Here is an 18,467-nt window from a genome sequence, read left to right on the forward strand (position 1 = left end):
ATGTCTACTGTTAGAGAAAGCCTCCAAAGTGATTGTAGAGCCATGTTATGTTGCTTGTTAATGGCCCTGAAGTAAGGAAAGGTGCGTGAAGAGAACCAAGTCTGCAGAAAAGATTCTCCAAGAAGACAGAACCCATTCAATGCATTCACGGCAGCAATAGCGTGCAAATGAAAGTCCTGACCTTTCCTTTCTCCCGGTAGTGAACCTCAGCTTGACCCCAATTCCGTACAGTAGTGAGATCTCCTCAATCGCACATATCAGCCTGAAGTATCACTGCACAATTCTCACCCAAGTTTAAATACCTGTAGTTTCTAGACTTTCAATTTTGTTTTTACTGCAAATATATTTGTAACCAAAGGGTCATTGTCAGCAGGAATTTTAATGGTTTCCAAAAGATTTCAAATGTGTAATCTTTAAAAATATTGTCACTGAAAAGGCCCTGGGGGGCTTGCTTGCCTCCATGTTGGTTGTAGCTGTTGCTACTGGCAACAGCTCAGGCTGTGGTAAGCCTTTGGCAAACTGCCATCACCATTACTTGTCTTCAGTATTGTCCACGCCAGCCTGCCACATCTATTATGCCACTTTCACACATACCATACCCACAGTGGCATTGAGAGTGTTTAGTCAAATACCTACTCTAGTAATGTATTTGGCAAAGCTTGGTACTGCAATCAATTTTGGAGTGAATATTCTAAGTTTGCTCAAGGCATGTTGATTTCCTGCCAGTCATAAAATATGTTCCTGTCATCGTTTGAACAATTTGGAATAGCCTAGACTGTTTCCCATAGCAACGGATCTCATGTTAAGCACTAAGCTACCAGGATGGCCCACATGGACTGTGTCAACACTCCGCTGCAACATTGTCCATGTGTTGAGCTGCTTATTGTCATTTCCTTTCATTCAATGCCCAGCGTGAAAAGAGACAAAAGTAATAAATAATAATTGTATTTATATAATGCCTTATTATGTTGAAATGGATCAAATGGCTTCACGCAATTAATTTTTTTTTTTATTGCAATGACTGTTGTACACCAGCAGTGCCCAACAAACAGTAATGAGATGAATGACCAGTTAATCTGTTTCTTTGATGGGTTTGATATAGGGAAGAATTTGATCAAAGACACCAGGATAACTGTCTTTGCTTCTTCAGTTAGGACTGAGACGAGGAGAATTTTCTTCATTCAGAGGCTGGTGAATCTTTGGAATTCTCTACATCGGAGGGCTGTGTTGAGTATATTCAAGACTGAGATCGATAGATTATTGGGCACTAAGGGAATCAAGGGATATTGGAATAGGGCGGGAAAGTGGAGTTGAGGTAGAAGGTCAGCCATGATCTTATTGAATGGGCGGAGCAGGCTCGAAAGGGCCAAATGGCCTCCTCCTGCTCCTATTTCTTAAGTTCTTATGACGAAAGTCACAGGAATCTTTAAGTTCCACAAGGACCAACTAACAGTTAGGACGTTAGTTTAGTGCCACATCTGAGGGAGCGCACAGCGACAAAAAAAAATGAAGCATTTTTGTCTAGTTTTAGCTCGCTGGTAGTCCCTTTAATGCAGTCGCGGTACACAAGGGGACTGAAATACCTCACAAGTTCTGCTGGTCTCCTGCCACAGGAGACTGACCGAAGCCCTCAAATAACGAGGGTGAACCAGTTGCACTAGGTCTCCGGCATTTCCCAGATTTCCCTGGTTGCCTTGTAAGGGACAGAACCAAGCTGCTCAGTTTTTGTTGACTTTTGTTGGGCAATGGCATTAAGGGATACGTAACCAAGGCAGGTAAATGGAGTTGAGATACAGATCAGGCATGATCTAATTGAATGGTGGAACAGGCTTGAGGGGCTGAATGGCAAAGTCCTGTCCCTATGTTCCTCTGCGCCCACGTCCTTTAGCTGTTGCTCATAGTGCCAACTCTGTCCGCACCTCATGCCAAGCTGGTTGGATGGACCTCCGGCAGGGAAGGATGCTCTGTGCATCCCTTTATTTTTGCTGCACTTCTTGCAACATCAGAAAATGCAGGTGCTCTGCCTCGTCGATCAGCCATTCCCAAATGTGTCCGGCAAGGATTAAGAAGCCCCTTGAAATATCGTGAGGTTGGCCCAGTGCGACTTTACCGCAGAGTACACTCCAATGGAATACTCTAAGGGAGCCCAAAGCTCAGTATGCTCCAGTCCCACCAGCTCAGTGCTGGGACCCCTGGTGCCTTGAACCCATCAAAAGTATTTTATGTTGTGCTTATTTAGTTCAAGAAATGCTAGGCATTTTGCTAGTAAGTAATTTATGATTATGGACGATTTTCCCAGAATATTTTTGGACAGCAGCCAAATTTCCTACGCAAGTGAAGTCTGGAACCCAAACACATTGTGATTAATTTACATTTATATAACCTAAAAAGGGAATCAAAGCTCTGTGAGAGTTTAATACTTTATCTTGTTTTAATTAACATATTATTTAGACATTTAAAAAATTGCATTAGTGTGCAATTTATTAATGAATCTGCATTTAAAAATTATTATATTACAAATGGTTCCAACAGTTCTATTTGACCTATGGCAGATTTTTCTGCATGTCAATAAATATTCTGTTAATATGCAGCTTTAAGTGTTTTTTTTTTCTCCAGACATTAAGAGGATGCCCAAAGTGTAATTATTATCTCAAATAAATAAATTATGGGTTGTTGAAGTTGTTTGAATTAACTGTCATCGCAAAAGTTCACCAAGACTGTCCTAAAGATAAACTTTGTTTTCCCTTGTAAGCTTTTCTACCAGTAAACTCCTTCTCCTTCCTCTTCTTTCTTCTTCTTCGCTTCCATATCTAGTAAAAAAGAAAAACTTGTATTTCTATAGTGCCTTTCACAACATTCCCAAGGCGCTCTACAGCCAATGAAGTACTTTTAGAAGTGTAGTCACTGTTGTAATGTAGGAAACACAGCAGCCAACTTGCACACAGCAAGCTCCCACAAACAGCAATGTGATAATCTGTTTTTGTTACTTTGGTTAAGGGATTAATATTTACCAGGAAACCTGCTCTTCTTAGAAATAGTGCCATGGGATCTTTTACATCCACCTGAGAGAGCAGACGAGGCCTCAGTTTAACATCTCACCTGAAAGACAGCACCTTCAAACAGTGCAGCACTCCCTCAGCACTGCACTGAAGTGTCAGCCTAGCTTTTTGTGCTCAAGTCTCTGGAGTGGGACTTGAACTCACAGCTTTCTGACTCAGAGATGAGAGTGCTATCCACTGAGCCACGGGATAAGCCATTTTTTCCACTGCTTTTACATCCAGCAGATCGTGCTCTGGGCTGTTTTCGTAACCAAGTCCCTTATCGCGTGTGCGAATCGTTAGCCTGACTCACAACTCCCTACCAGGAGAACCAGCTGGATGCAATGGAGGGTCTCCACTCCACTTGCATCGGAGGCGAGAACTCCATTGGATGTCAACCTGACAATCAAAGGCTGAATCTATGGCCTTCTGTTCGCCGGGGCTATGATTGGAGCGGTGGGGGTGGGGATCCACTCCACTCCCATCGGATGCGAGCGCCCCGCTAGATGTCAACTCAGTATTCAGAGACGAGAATTCCCCTCTCGACCTTGCTGAGATACCAATAAACTCAGAGAAGGAAAACGCAAGGAGAGTAACTTGGGGAAAAAAATAGTCTCATTCAATAATCTTCACCTCCTGAATCCTATGTCTCACCTCCCATATCTTCAATAACTGTAAAGAAACCTGGGCTTATTTATTGCCTTAGAAAATCATTGCCACGTGCTTTATAAAGGGGAGGGTCAGGCTTTTAGCAAGATTTGGGAGAAGAGTTGAGTGAGCAGGTGAGCTAAGGTGCAGTTCAAGAAGTTCAGGCAACACTTTTGAAAGTGAGAAGCGATGTGGCAAGGTGGAAGGATGTTCTGATTGAAGGCTGTGCTGCTGATGGTGGAAGAGGAGGGAGGGGGATAATGCACAGAAGACTAGACCTCCAAGAACAGACAGAGTGAAATGGGATGCAGGACTGAAGGTCGTTACAGAGGTAAGAGCAAAGCCATAGAGAGATTTGTAAAAAAGGGCAAGGATTCTGAAATCAAATCTTACTGTGTTAGAATTCTCAATTTAATGCTGCTTCTCTTCATCACCTGTCCTACTTTTAGCTTTAATGTTGTAATGACAGTAACCAATTACTCAGCGCCTTGTCAATTTACAGCCAGCCTGTACTTTCTAAACACTTCACAGTTTCCCCAAACTACTTTGCCCAGTTTTACATCACCTCATATCAATATCAGAAACAGCCCAGGTCCCATTTCTTTCACACTTCTATTTTATAATCTTAAGATATCTTCTTTTTTAGGGACTTTTTAGGGAGTAAATTAATCACGTTAATGACACAGAGCGCCGTGTGATCAGAGCACATATTGGGAATTTGAATGCATTCCTGATAGATATGTGGGTAGAACAAATGAAGGACAGAGACAGGATGAGTTGCTAGTCCATGTGCTTGCTTTACTAGGCCTGAGCGAACTGAGCATGCTCATACCAAACCATGTGACAAACCATGTGATAATACATTACACTGCTTTCCCCTTAAAAAAAATGTACATCTTCCCCTCTCAAATACAACAAAACTACAGTCCCACCTGTCACAGCATTACATGTACCACATGTATTGTAACCAAATTTGCGGATGATACAAAGATAGTTGGGAAAGCGAGTTGTGAGGAGGACATAAAGGGTCGGCAAAGGGATATAGATAGGTTAAGTGAGCAAGAACTTGGCAGATGGAGTATAATGTGGGAAAATGTGAAGTTATCCACTTTGCTAGGAAGAATAGAAAAGAAAAATATTATTTAAATGAAGAAAGACTACAGAATGCGGATCTGGGTGTCCTCGTACATGAAACACAAAAGTTAACATGCAAGTGCAGCAAGTAATTAGGAAGGCAAATGGAATGTTGGCCTTTATTTCAAGGGGGATAGAGTATAAAAGTAGGAAAGTCTTGCTACAACTGTATAGGGCACTGGTGAGGCCACACCTAGAGTACTGTGTACAGTTCTGGTCTCCTTATTTAAGGAGGGATATACTTGCATTGGAGGCAGTTCAGAGAAGGTTCACTAGGTTGATTTCTGGGATAGAAGGGTTGTCTTATGAGGAAAGGTTGAGCAGATTGGGCCTATGCTCATTGGAGTTTAGAAGAATGAGAGGTGATCTTATTGAAACATATAAGTTTCTGAGGGGGTTGGACAGGGTAGATGCTGAGAGGATGTTTCCCCTCGTCAGGGAATCTAGAACGAGGGGGCATAGTCTCAGGATAAGGGGTCGCCCATTTAAGATGGAGATGAGGAGGAATTTCTTCTCTCAGAGGGTCGCGAACCTTTGGAATTCTCTTTCCCAGAGAGCTGTGGAAGCTGAGTCATTGAATATATTCAAGGATGAGAAAGACAGATTTTTGAGCAACAGGGGAGTCAAGGGTAATGGGGAGTGGGCAGGAAAGTGGAGTTGAGGCCAAAATCGGATCAGCCATGATCTCATTAAATAGCGGAGCAGGCTCAAGGGGCCGAATGGCCTGCTCCTGCTCCTATTTCTTATAACAAAAACACCTGGCTTTTTTTTTAAATGAACTACAAATCCAGTTTAATAACAGGCTTTCAGGGCCTTCCTGATCCCCTTACAGAAGGTTTTGGTGTTGAACCAATTTTCAGGCTGTTTTGTTTTGGTTCCGAACTCAAAGATGGTCCTGTTTCTTTCTCAGACTTGAACCTATATGTTTCACTTCAATCCACTTTGCTGACAAGTGATTCAAGATCACTGTCCAATCCAGTCCAGTAAACAAAGCTTCTTGCAATTGATTTCATACTGACGATCCCTGGATGTTCAGTATTAAGTTCAGCCAGAATTCTATCTCTCAAAGAAGTAGGTACCACAACTCTGTTTCCCCACTTGATACAACCTTGCTCACAAGAAAATTCAGTACGATGGTTATGGAATGGTTTCAACTCTGTGTCCAGACACTGATCAGTCCATCCATTCAAGGTGTTTTCATACACTCTTTTCAGTACTGAGACCTTTTGAGTCTCATTTGCAATCTCAGTTGCATTCACAGGAAAATCTTTGTCAACTGCACCTAGCGTGAAAATAGCATCTTAACTCCCAACACAAGTCCTCATGTGGCGTTCTGCTTTGAAGTGCGATATTGAATCGTGTAGTCATATTGTGACAACAACACTGGCCAACGTTGCATTCTTGATCTGGCCATTGCAGGGATGGCAGATTTGGGCCCCAATATTGCTAGGAGCAGTTTGTGATCGGTTATCAGGGTAAACTTTCTGCCAATCAGGAACTGTTGGAATTTCTTGATTCCAAACACTATGGCGAGTGCTTCCTTTTCAATTTGCATGTAGTTTCCTTCGCTGTTTGTGAGGGTTCGCGATACAAACGCAATTGGTTTCTCTTGCCCATCATCCATTACGTGGCTTATGACAGCTCCCAACCGTAGCTGGAAGCATCACACGCTAACTTAAGCTCACGCTCTGTGTCGTAGTGCACAAGTAGAGCATCACTAGAGAGACTTCTCTTACAAATGTCGTAAGCTTCCTGTTGCGCTTTAGTCCACTTCCACTGGACATCCTTCTTGAGGAGCTCGTGCAATGGAGCTAACATGGTCGCTAACTCAGGTAAGAAATGTGCGTAGTACTGGACCATTCCAAGGAAAGATCTTAACTCAGACACATCCTGTGATTTTGGAGCATTGATGACAGCATCAACCTTTTCCTTCACTGGTTGCAAGCCATTTGCATCAACTTTCAGACCAATGTACACAACCTCAGGCTGCACAAAAGCACATTTGCTCCTTTTCAATTGGACATTGTGGGACTTCAACCTTTGAAGCATTATATCTAACACTTCTAGATTTTCTTCCTCATTGCTTGTTGCGATCAGCACATCGCCTTGATTGCATACGTGATTTGGAGTTCCTTGCAAAATCTTATCCATCATAGCATTGGGGAAACACTGTGTGTATGTAGATAAACCTGTATAATCCCCTTTTAACTGCTGTATTCCCCTCCCCCCGCTAGACAGTTGCAAGCTGAGAGGAATAAGGCACGTTCAGACTTGCCTGCTGCTGATAGAAGGAAAACCAATCGGGTTCCAGCAGGTGACCAATCCGTGAGTCATCACAGGTTCGCGGGCTTCACGAATTCAGTACTGTATTGTGAGAGTTGGAGTAAAGACCTATTTCTTGTAGCTCGCTGTGTTGCCTATTTCTTTACGCGGGAGACCATAGTCCCCCACATTGGTGACCCCGAATGTCGGCGGCCGAAGCCCCCAACTCACGCAGCCCTACAGAGGCCAGCAACGACCCGATGGCAACCAGCAGCAGCTTGATGTCGGCCAGCGCCGCGTCCTTGAAGCTCCCCACCTTCTGGGAACACCAAGCACCAGCTTGGTTCGCGCACTCGGAGGCCCATTTCACCCTTCGCAGGGTTCAAGACGATGAAGAAAGGTATCTCCACGTAGTCTCAGCACTAGCGAGCACTACCGCCGCCGAAGTTCTCAACCTGCTGGGGAACCCACCACAGACCGGCAAGTACTCAACCATTAAGGGCCGCTTGCTGCAGGCTTACGGCCTGTCCAAGGAGGAGAGGGCCGGCAGGCTTCTCTCACTACCAGGCCTCGGCGATTCTACCCCGACCCAGTTGATGAGCCGGATGCTTGCGCTCCTGGGCTCTGAACCGCAGTGCTTTTTGTTTCGGGCCCTTTTCCTCAGCCTGCTTCCTCAGCAGGTACAGACTGCCCTCGCGGGGTCCCCGATCATGGACGGCGTACAACTGGCAGCTGCCGCGGACAAAGTTTTCGCCGTCGCCCAACTCGGCTGTGCAGCCGCGAGGCTCCCCGACACCACCAAGCGCGCGCCGCCACGCCAGGCCGCAGAACTATGCTACTACCACGCGCGTTTCGACCACAAGGCCCAACGCTGCAGAGCACCCTGCTCTTTCGATCAAACCAAGATGGCCGCCCGGCCCAATGCACCAGCCCCACACCGCCGCCTAGGCCCGCTTGACCGCACCCCCGCCGCCACGATGGCCATTGGCACCGCAGGTAAACTGCTGTACATAACCGACTCTCTTTCAGGGCGCATATTCCTTTGCGACACCGGAGCCCAATGCAGCATAATTCCTGCCTCCCAGCTCGACATTCAGGCAGGCCGCAGTGGCCCACCCCTCGTGGCGGCAAATGGCGCAGCCATCGCTACTTTCGGAAAGCGACGGGCCGAGGTTTGTTTCAATGGCCAGCGATTTACATGGGATTTCGTGACGGCCTCGGTGGCACATCCTTTGCTGGGCGCCGATTTTCTTTGCGCCCACGGACTCCTGGTCGACATCCGCGACAGGCGCCTGATCGACGCAACAACTTTCGCTTCACTGGCCTGCCAGCAGAGCAAAAGCCCGGCCCTCATCGGGTCCTGCTCCGCCCCGGCGCATGACGACTACGCCCGCCTACTCGCAGATTTCCCGAGGCTCACACAACCGACCTTCTCAACCGCGGCAGCCAAGCATGGGGTCGAGCACCACATCGCCACTACGGGACCACCAGTGTTCGCTCGAGCCAGACGCCTGGACCCAGCCAAGATGGCGGTGGCCAAGGAAGAATTCGCCACGATGGAAAAACTGGGCATCATCTGCCGCTCGAACAGCCCTTGGTCATCCCCCCTCCATATTGTGCCCAAGCCGGGCGGTGGCTGGCGCCCCTGCGGCGACTACAGATGGCTCAACGATGCCACCACGCCCGATAGATACCTCATTCCGCACATCCAAGACTTCTCAGCACACCTAGCAGGAAAGTCCGTCTTTTCCAAGGTCGACCTGATTTGCGGCTACCATCAGGTCCCCGTCCACCATGCAGATGTCCAGAAGACGGCGGTCATCACCCCCTTCGGACTGTTCGAGTTCCTGCGCATGCCCTTCGGGCTTAAGAACGCCGCACAGGCTTTCCAACGGCTCATGGACTCCGTCCTACGGGACCTGAGCTTCCTGTTCGTCTATCTGGACGATATCCTCGTGGCCGGTACCAGCAAGGCCGAGCACATCGCGCATTTGCGCTCCCTTTTCCAGCGCCTCAGCCAACACGGGCTAATCATCAACCCGGCCAAATGCCAGTTCGGAGCAGCCCAAATTGACTTTCTCGGCCACAGAATCTCGCCAAGGGGAGACATTCCCCTACCTTCCAAGGTGCAGGCGGTGGCGGACTTTCCCCAGCCCACCTCGGTTAAGGCGCTGCAGGAATTTTTGGGTTGGACAATTTCTATCATCGGTTCGTGCCCAAGGCCGCTGCACTCATGCGCCCCCTCTACGAAGCCACCAGGGGCAAAACGGGCAAAGAGCAACTCACCTGGTCCAGCGAGATGGCGACAGCCTTCCACCAGACCAAAAGCGCCTTGGCCAACGCCACACTACTGGCCCACCCCATCCCGGGCGCCAAGACCGCCCTCACCACGGACGCCTCGGATTACGCCGTCGGCGCCGTCCAGCAACAGTGGGTCGAAGGCGCATGGCAGCCACTGGCATTTTTCAGCCGACAGCTGGGCAAGAACGAGCAGGCTTACAGCACGTTCGACAGAGAGCTCCTGGCCCTGTTCCTGGCAATCCGGCACTTCCGTTTCCTTCTGGAAGGCCGGCCGTTCACCGCATTCGTGGACCACAAGCCGCTCAGTTTCGCCATGGCCAAAGTAACCGAACCCTGGTCCGCGCGCCAACAGCGCCAACTCAACTTCATCTCGGAGTTCACCACAGACATCCGCCACGTCGCCGGCAAGGATAATTTGGTGGCCGACTGCCTCTCAAGACCCTCGCTCCACGCAGTGCACCTGGGCGTCGACTACGCCAGCATGGCGAGAGACCAGGCTGCCGACGCGGAGATCCAGGCCCTCAGGACGTCAACTACCAGTCTCACCCTGGCCGACATCCACTTCCACGCAGCCGGCACAACCCTCCTGTGCGACGTCTCAGTCCCTTCGCCTAGGCCGGTCGTTCCATCCGCCTGGCGCAAGCGAGTTTTCGACATCATCCACGGCCTCTCACATCCAGGGACGCGTGCGTCTCAGAAAATTATATCCGCCAAGTTCGTCTGGCCTGGACTCCACAAGGATGTGAGAGACTGGACCAACACATGCGTGCCATGTCAGCGCGCTAAGGTCCAGCAGCACACCAAGGCGCCATTGGAGTGTTTCCCGGTGCCCGAGAGGCGTTTCGACCACGTCCACGTCGATCTGGTAGGCCCGTTGCCGCCATCGCACGGTTTTACACACCTGCTCACGATCGTCGACCGCACCATCAGATGGCCCGAGGTGGTTCCCCTCGCCTCCACCACCACGACCAACGTCGCGCGAGCATTCGTCTCGACATGGGTGGCCCTGTTCGGCGTGCCGACCGACATATCCTCGGACAGAGGCCCCCAGTTCACCTCCCACTTGTGGAATGCCATCATCGCCAGCCTCGGCACCAAGTTGCACAGGACAACAGCCTACCACCCGCAGGCCAATGGGCTCTGCGAGCGCTTTCATCGTTCTTTGAAAGCCTCTCTCCGCGCCAGCCGGGTCGATACCGGCTGGATCGACAAACTACCCTGGGTTCTCCTGGGATTGCGTATCGCGCCCAAAGAGGACCTCCGCGCCTCTGCGGCCGAGATGGTCTACGGCCAACCGCTCAGAGTACCAGGCGACTTCCTCCCCCTGACAACGGAGCCGTGGTCGGCCGCCAGACAGCTTTCCCTGCACCAGGACGCAGCCCAGCAATTCCGTCCAGTGCCCACTTCGCAACACGGCCCGCAGCCGTCCTACGTGCCTCGAGACTTACAACATGTGGAGTTCGTCTTCGTGCGCCGGGACGCGCACAGAGGCCCGCTGCAGGCACCATACACCGGCCCCTTCCCAGTATTGGAGACGGGGGACAAAGCTTTTCTTATCGATGTCGGCGGGAAGCCGGACCTTATTTCAGTAGACCACCTCAAACCGGCGCACCTGGACCTTAGCTTCCCGTTTCGGCTGGCTCTTCCCCCACGGCGGGGCAGACCTCCCGCGTTGGCGGCGGCCCCACAAGAGGACCAAGACACGCCAGAACCTTACTTTCCGGCCGCCGCCCCACCTTCGCCGGCAGCCCGTCCAGCCAGCCCACCGGCAGACCAGCCGCCAGACCAGCTGACGAACCAACCGGCCGACCTCCCAGACAGCCCTCCTCACATGCCAGATGGCTACTACAGCTGCTACGGCCGCTTGGTCAAACCTCCGCAGAGACTTACTTTTACAGTTAACGAGGATTCTGGGGGGGCGTATGTGGCGTTGCCACATTGGGGAAACACTGTGTGTATGTAGATAAACCTGTATAATCCCCTTTTAACTGCTGTATTCCCCTCCCCCCGCAAGACAGTTGCAAGCTGAGAGGAATAAGGCACGTTCAGACTTGCCTGCTGCTGATAGAAGGAAAACCAATCGGGTTCCAGCAGGTGACCAATCCGTGAGTCATCACAGGTTCACGGGCTTCACGAATTCAGTACTGTATTGTGAGAGTTGGAGTAAAGACCTATTTCTTGTAGCTCGCTGTGTTGCCTATTTCTTTACGCGGGAGACCGTAGTCCCCCACAATAGCCTGGAAGATTTTGGGGGAGGACTGTGATATCCGAGTGGTAAGGTCAGAAACTGTGATAAGCCAGACTTCAGGAACCAAAACCCAACTGTTTAATTAGACATATGTAGCAGAGAAACATCTCTTACAGCTGCAGCAAACACACTCTATTTCTTACTGTGCGATCACCAAGATGGAGGATCAACCTCTGAGTCATACCCAGAATGCAATGCCACTACCTTAATAAATGGTGTGCCAGGACATTACCTTAATACTGGTAAATATAATCCCTTAACATTTGTCTCCATCTGGTGGATAACTTAAGCATTACATCCCAGATTACTATAAGGACTTTACACCATACGGCAGCTTGGTGTATGAGTACAGTCCCTTGTGTGTGTTGATGGTGAGATATTGCTGACTCTCTATGTCAACATTCAGCTGAGCATAAGCATGTGACAGGTCAAGCTTGGAGAAAACCTTAGACCCAGAGAGTGCTGCGTACAAATCTTGCGATGTAGGTAATGGGTACTGCTCATCGTCAACTGCTTGGTTGATAGTAACTTTGTAGTCACCGCACAAGTGTACAGTTTTGTCTGCTTTGGGCACTATCACAATCGGGGTAGCCCATTCACTTTTGTCAGTTTTTATTAGCATTCCGTTCTCTCTCAGCTTCGCTAGCTCTTCCTCCACCTGACTTTTCAATGCATAGGGGAGCTGCCTTGCCTTACAATAGACAGGCTTCGTGTTGGACTTGATGTGGATATGCGCGTTTTGTAGGAATTAAACACAAGCGGGGTTGGGGTTATTGTCTCTGGCCAGTCAGAAGCCTCTGAGCTGCTCCAGAGCCCTGTGCGGTTTCGAAGCGCTCCCCTATTCCTGGTTCTGACCGCCGGACTTATTCGGTAGCGATGTAGACAGAAAAAAATTAGACTCGTGGTTGGGTGCAAAACAGACCAGTATTTATTGAAACAAAAAGAAAGAAACAACTTAAAAATAATCGATGCAACACACCTATGCCTGGTACAGCACTTTTGCTTAACACAGTTCACTTATCGTTTACTACAGCACTATTTTGCTTAGTGCAACACTCTTTTACCTAAATACAGCACTTTTAATACAGTACACTCTTACTTAAATACAACACTTTTAACTAGTGCAGCACTTTACTTCTCACAGTACTTAGTGTCTACTACAGCAGTCTTCTGCTTAGTAGAACACTCTTACTTAAATACAATACTTTTAACCAGTGCACCTGGTGTCTACTACAGCACTCTTCTGCTTAGTAGAACACCCCTTTACTTGAATGCAACAATTTTAATACCGTACCCTTAAGTGTCTACTACGGCACTCTTCTGCTTAGTACAACACAGTTACTTAAATACAGCACTTTTAATACAGCTACTTAGTGTCCACTACAGCACTCTTCTGCTTAGTGCAACACTGTTACTTAAATACAGCACTTTATTTCTCACAGTACACTTTAGTGTCTACTACAGCACTCTTTTGCTTAGTACAACACTGTTACTTAATAGGGGAGGAGAAAATGGACACAACGAGGGGAATTGACTAAAATTACAGTTTAACAAAATTCCCCTTAATTCCCACCCCTTAATACCTATTCTAAGTTGCCTTGTAATGGGCCAGAAAATGTATGCTCACCAGTGAAACGCCTGCTCCGTGCCCTTGCGGCCTTAGATTCTTCACCACCCCGAAAATGGAAATACCCCAGTGTTTAAAAGTAACTGCTGGTATTCCACTCCCTTGGGCGGGCTCCTGAGTTGTAGATAGGGCACGGAGGTGAGGCTGCAGAGAGAGAGAGAGAGAGATGGCTTCTTGAGAAGCTATCTTATACCCCATTTGGGGCCGAAATCTTCCCGCCCAAATCCGGATGTATCTGGGCTGAACAAAAGGGATCCAAACTGTCCCCATTGACTGTGATGGGGTTTTGGATGAATTACCCATTTCCCTTGTGATGGGTTTTTGAATGTATTCCCATTCATCATGATGGGTTCGAATAGAGCTGTCTCGGTTTGAAAAAAAGACATGTCTATTTCCTTAATTGCTGAGTAAACAGCCCTTGGATGTTAGTGTAAACAATCTGATTGTCCTGTGGTCATACCCAACCGCAATTGATTGGCAGTCTCAAGTGCTTAATCCTTTGTGTCAACATTGTAGACTCTCTGTAAACAAACATCGATTGTCCTGCAGGGAAACTCCCCAAACTGCCTTTGATTGACAGTTTAAATACTCCATTGCTTCAGGGGCTGGGGTTTTTTCTAAATCCTTTGTCAGCCATCTTTGGTTTTCCTTTTCATATGCACACAGACTGTGTGGTGTCTTCTGCCACGAGGTCGGACAGCCATCTTTGATTATCTTTTTTCACAGACACACACAGGTTGCCTTTCAAGTCCTTTTTGTCAGCCCGTGCTTTGAACAGAGACTGTCTTTTGTCTTCTGCCAGGAGGTCTGATGGCCATTTTGATCCCTGGATTTTTAAAGGTATATTCTACCCAGGTATTCTTTAATCAAAAATCAATCTTCGGAACTGTAGGAAATTTCAAAATTATTGCGAAATCCTACAGCGTCATACCCAGTAATGCCCTCATAACTGTCTGTGAACATGCTTTTATACTTGTTCAGCATTGTGTCGAGTCGCTTCTTTGAAGCATCTACACTGAAGATGTTTTTGCCGGTCTATTTTTAACTTTCTCAACCAGTCTTTGCCTATGAGAGTTGGCCTGTTATTGTAGCTCGCTACAATAATAGGCAGCTTTACTGACTGGCCATTGTTTTGAACTGTACATTCCATTTGTCCACATGACTCTAGGATTTCTCCAGGAGTTTTTAACTCTATGGTACTCTTTGTAAGTGGTATTTGATTAAACTTACTTTCACATGTGTCCATAGAGCAGTCCACCGCCGTGTCAATATGTAGCACCGTGATATTCACTCGCTGCGCCCCAAGAGGGAGGTGGAGCGGTTCCAGTAGCACCCTGCTTCCCTCTTGGGGTGTTACCGATGAGCGGGGGTGCTAATCTTTTTGGGGCACTAAAAGTAGCGAAGTTAGTGCCCCAACGGGGGCGCAACTCAATTTTCCCCCCAGGTGTTTTCACTTCAATATTGTGAATTCCTCCCTTTTGTTTTCGCTACTTTGCATTGCCACTAGAATGGTTCTTACTTCCTGCTTTAGACCTAGCTCTGCAAGCTGTTGAAATATGGCCTTGCTTCTGGCAGTGAAAACACTTCGCATTTCTGTATTAGCAGGACTGTGGTGAGTGATTTCCATTGCAGCGATAACAATTCACTGAACTGCTCTCACCGACATGCTTTTGACTCAGTCTTACAGCTTTAGGTTCGCCGGTGGCTTTGTGACTGTAGACCTCAGCTGCACTAGTCACTGGAGTTGGACAGATCTCCCTAGCATTCTTAGATGCCATCTCCATAGATAGGGCAAATTTGCATGCTATGTCAAACGTTAGGTTTAGAGTGTTCAGTAACTTGAACTGTGTGCGCTCATCCACCAGTCCACACACAAACTTATCTCGCAGCACACGACCCAATAATGTGCTGAAGTTACAATGCAAAGACAAGTCTTAAGAGCGACAATGTACTCACTGATGATTTCACTTTGTTTTTGGTTTCTGCACCAAACTGATAGCTCTCTGCTCTTTCTAACGGCTTTGGGTCAAAATGGTCCTCGAGTTTCTCGACAATGTCTTCAAACGACGCATCCTTCGCTTTCCCTGGGGTGAGTAGGTTTGTCAATGTTCCGTAGACATCTGGCCCGATCTCCGCTAGAAAAATTGTTTTCTTCCGTTCCCGAATTACTTTATTTTGAGCTTGAACATTTTCATCTGCACCTTTGGTCTCAATAATGTTAACATCTCCATCTGCTCAATGTAAGAACTGAATGATTCACGAGCTCGGTCATACATGCCAAGGCTTCCGATGAATCCCGTAGGCGCGGCCATGGTTGTCCCGATCCCGTGGCTCAGCACGCTACCTGTGTACCTGTGAGAATCAACGCCACTGTTGCTGTGAATACATACACGTGAAGGTGAAGCACAGATGATTCTGCATCAGCATTAACAGTAAAGCATCGCAAAAATTCAGTTTACGTGTCACAAATTCACCTTAAACTTTTCCACTTGAACACTGTGTTCTTCCATGATCCCTAAAAATGGCTTTGGGATCCCATCCTCAACGCCAAAATTGTAATATATGTGGGTAGAACAAATGAAGGACAGAGACGTGATGAGTTGCTAGTCCAGGTGCTTGCTTTACTAGGCCAGAGCAAACTGAGCAGGCTCATACTAAGCCATCTGACAAACCCTGTGATAATACATTACAATTCCCAATTTGTGGGGCCAGATATTTCATCCATAAATTACCAATATGCATCTACCTTCTCGCTACCTGCTGCCAGGGAGTGAGTGTCTGTGCCAGGAGTGCTAAAGACGAAAATTTAACCTGTTATTAGCATGGGTGCATTTCTAGTGCTGAACATTGATCAACTCTCACCGTGATGGCAAGATTGAACATTACTCCCAATCCCCCACAGACTTCCCTAACCACATCTCTAATCATAAAACCCATAAGGCAATTACGTGTTTCATTCTTGATCCCCCTTTGCCCACCCTTTAATACAATATTGGTTTTACCAGCAATGGAAGTTCCGCACCCAATATGTTAACCTGTCTTATTTGTTTTCAGATACTAATGGACCTGCTGAGCATTTTCTGCTTTTATCTCAGTCTTCTGTCGAGCAGTGCGAACATTGAAACAGCAGTGTAATATAGATTTTGATTTTCTGTGTGGCTAAACATTGGATAATTAATATATGCTGCACATGAAATCTGTTACACTTTCCTGATTAACTGTAGGCTCAGCATCTTGCACAGTAATAGGCAGCTCTCAAGCTGAATTATCCCAAATCTTAAATACGCTATTCATGTCAACAAAATATTACGTTGCAAAACACGGACTACAGAATACATTCAACAATAAATTGGAGGTATCAAATCAAAATGCATTTTCTGTGACCACACTAAGCCGTGGAGCACCAGTGGAGCATAGTAGAGTGAGCACCAAACTGAATTCTGAGCCCAAAAAGATAGCCACTCCAGGAAATTGAGCATATAATCTAGATCGACACTTCAGTGCAGCACTCCCTCAAAGATGCTTTTCTCCAGATCAGAAGCCCCATCTGCCTGCTCAGGTGGACTGTAAAGATCTCATGGCACTATTCAGAGAAAAGCAGGGACTTTGTCTGGTGTCCTGGCCGACACTCATCCTCCAACCAACGCCACCAAAAACAGATTAACTGGTAATTCATCTAATTTGCTATTCGTGGGATCTTGCTGTGTGCAAAATGGCTGCTTTGTTCGCCAATATAGTAGCAGTTACATAGAAACATAGAAGATAGGAGCAGGAGTAGGCCATTCGGCCCCTCGAGTCTACTCCGCCATTCAATGAGATCACGGCTGATCATCCAAACTCAGTACCCTGTCCCTGCCTTCTCTCCATACCCCTTGATCCCTTTAGCCTTAAGAAATATATCTAACTCCTTCTTGAATATATTTAATGAATTGGCCTCAACTGTCTTCTGTGGTAAAGAATTCCACAGGTTCACCACTCTCTGGGTGAAGAAATTCCTCCTCATCTCTGTCCTAAATGGCTTACCCCTTATCCTTAGACTGTGACCCCTGGTTCTGGACTCCCCCGCCATCGGGAACATCCTTCCTGCATCTAGTCTGTCTAATCCTGTTTGTTGCTGCACTTCAAAGTAATTCACTGTATGTGAAGCATGTTGCGAGGCTCTGAGATACATTAACCTAACTTCTTTCTTTCTTTAATTCGACCGATCCATTTTAGTTCATTATCTGAATTGGTTCCAGTTCAAACTCTTCAGGTCAGGCTGGTCTTTCCCATTTTTTTTTAAAGAAACGACATTGCCCAGGGGAATGGGAACACATTGGCTCAGATTTTTCAGCTGTAATGCCGACGAATCTGTCAACGTTCGACATCATTACTCTGTGAAACTGACAGCCACTTCTGGTGTCCGCACATACGCAGTTAAATCCAGAAATCCAGAAGTTGCTGTCAGTGATTCCCTGCTCCTCCCCAGGGTGTGCTGCTGAAGTCCCTGCAGACGGAGATCTTTAAAAATTGATTGAACTGACATGAACATCACCTCTTATGCTATAACACCACTGTTAAAAAAAAAACCAAAAAGTTAAACCTGGTTAACTGAGGTGTAAATAGGTTTTTGACAGCGTAATAAGCCATAACTACTGCTGAGCAAACTCTCTGGCACAGAAAACTAATTTTATATTTGTGGAATGTCAAATTTTCCCATTATGGTAAAAATGCCATAGGTTTTTAATATAATAATTTTTTTTAAATATTTCAGCTTCTACCTTAATCCCATGTGTAAGTCCCAATCTTTATTTTGCTCTGTAACATTTATTAAAAAATGAAGGATAATCAGTGCTTTTACTTCCTGGTTTGCTGTCTGTGAGAATTCTTCAATGTGATTGGCCGCTTAGCCTGCTTGATGACATCACTGTTGCTGGTCGCTGGAGATCCCCTGGAGTTGGCGCCAGAATGAAATTAACGTCGGGAAAGATGAAATCAACGCCACAGAGATCGCTAAACCTTTGTGGGCAGCTTTCTTCGAGGTCATCGGTGAGCGGCGTCACTTCGCCGCTGATCACAAAATCCAGGCCATTATCACTCTGTCTAGTGCGCAGCTATATTCGATAACCCACTGTATGTTTTCCTTACTATCATTAGGTGAGCAATTGTTACCTATGTGTTTTACATCAGCGTCTGTAGTCAATCAGATCTTGCAGCAATGTTTTTGACT

This window comes from Somniosus microcephalus, chromosome 21 (assembly GCF_052327205.1).
Source record: "Somniosus microcephalus isolate GS21.2 chromosome 21, FLI_Smic_1.0, whole genome shotgun sequence".
NCBI classification, from domain to species: Eukaryota; Metazoa; Chordata; class Chondrichthyes; order Squaliformes; family Somniosidae; genus Somniosus; species Somniosus microcephalus.